Genomic DNA, 1,689 nt, shown 5'->3' with positions numbered 1-1,689 from the left:
GAAAGGAAGGCAAGCTGCAGAGCCAATAAAATCTGTGCCAAAATTCCCCACACCCAGCCGATTGGATGCTTCCAACTAAGCTCCTTCTTCGCGGAAAGCTTTAACTCTTTCACGCAACACGTTTAAGATCAATTCGGACCCAGGACGGATTTGAGAGCTGTAGTGCTTGTTATCTGCTTGTGAGCTGTACAGCCAGCAGCAAGGCGATCACCCAGCATGTTCCTTGTGAATGGCATATCTCCTAAACAGCAGGCAGGGAGACAACACATCTTGTGGATCAGCTTTCCAGGAAAAAAGTTCAGTCGGTGGCCCTTTCAGCTCTGAAACAAAATTTTGAACAGGGAAAAAAAAGGCAGGGTAGCTTAAGATAAACTATTCCCACTGTTTGGAGATTCTAGAAATAGGGGCATAGTCTCACAATTAGTCCAGACCATTCAGGAGAGATGTTCAAAAGCACTTCTACACACGAAGGATGGTTGATGTTTGGAACTCTCTTCCACAAATGGCAGTATATGCTGGATCAGTCATTAAATTTAAATCTGAGATAGATATGTTTTTTTGCTTTTTTTTATAAGAATGACCCCAGGGATAAAGGGCTTGTAGTATGAGGAGCAGCTGAGGACTCTGGGTCTGTACTGGATGGAGTTTAGAAGGATGAGGGGGAATTGAAAGTTACAGAATGCTGAGAGGCCTGGATAGAATGGACATGGAGAAGATGTCATCACGAGAAGGAAAGACCAAGACCTGAGAACACAGCCTCAAGTGAAAGAGACTCTTCGGAATCATAGAATCGCTACAATGTGGAAACAAGCCATTTTATATAAATATGGAATAGATATAGAATTCCTACAGTGTGGAAACAGACCCTTCAGCCCAACAAGTCCACACCAATCCTCTGAAGAGCAACCAAACCAGACCCATTCCCCTACAACTCTTCATTTACCCCTGACTAATGTGCCTAACCTTAACATCCCTGAACACTATGGGCAATTTAGCATGGCCAATTCACCTAACCTGCACATCTTTGGTTTGTGGGAGGAAACCAGAACACCTGGAGGAAACCCACGCAGACACAGGGAGAGTGTGCACACTTGACACAGACAGTTACTTGAGGCAGGAACTGAGATGAAGAGAAATTTTTGTGAATCTGCGTAACTCATTGCCACAGGATGTTGTGGAGGACAAGTCATTTCATATATTTAAGACAGAGATAGATAGGTGCTTCATTCATAAGGAAATCAAAGGTAGTTAGGTGAAGGCAGGAGAATGGAGTTGAGAAACATTTCAGCCATTATTGAATGGTAGAGAAAACTCAATGGGCCAAATGGCCTAATGCTGCTCCTATATCTTATGGTTTTAAACAAATGTATCAAGGGATATGGGCCAAAGGCAAGTATATGAAGTTAGGCCACAGATCAGCGATTATGTCATTGAGTGGTAAAACAGGCTTGGCCCCAGGACTGAAACCAATCACTTAGCCTGACATTTTGTTGCAGATTAAGAGAGTGCTGCATGCCAGGGATGCCACTTTTTGGCTGAAAACCCAATTGAGGAGCTGCAAAAAAATCACTGACAGTATTTTGAAGTGGCAAGTTCTTTTGGTGCCCTGATCAAAATTCTAGCTTCTTCCAGTGTTGCCAAAATCAGAATATATCTCATTTGATCTTTATGGGATTCTAACAAAGAATG

The sequence above is a fragment of the Chiloscyllium plagiosum genome, chromosome 42, assembly GCF_004010195.1.
Source record: "Chiloscyllium plagiosum isolate BGI_BamShark_2017 chromosome 42, ASM401019v2, whole genome shotgun sequence".
In the NCBI taxonomy this organism is placed as follows: Eukaryota; Metazoa; Chordata; class Chondrichthyes; order Orectolobiformes; family Hemiscylliidae; genus Chiloscyllium; species Chiloscyllium plagiosum.
This window is presented reverse-complemented; position numbering follows the sequence as displayed.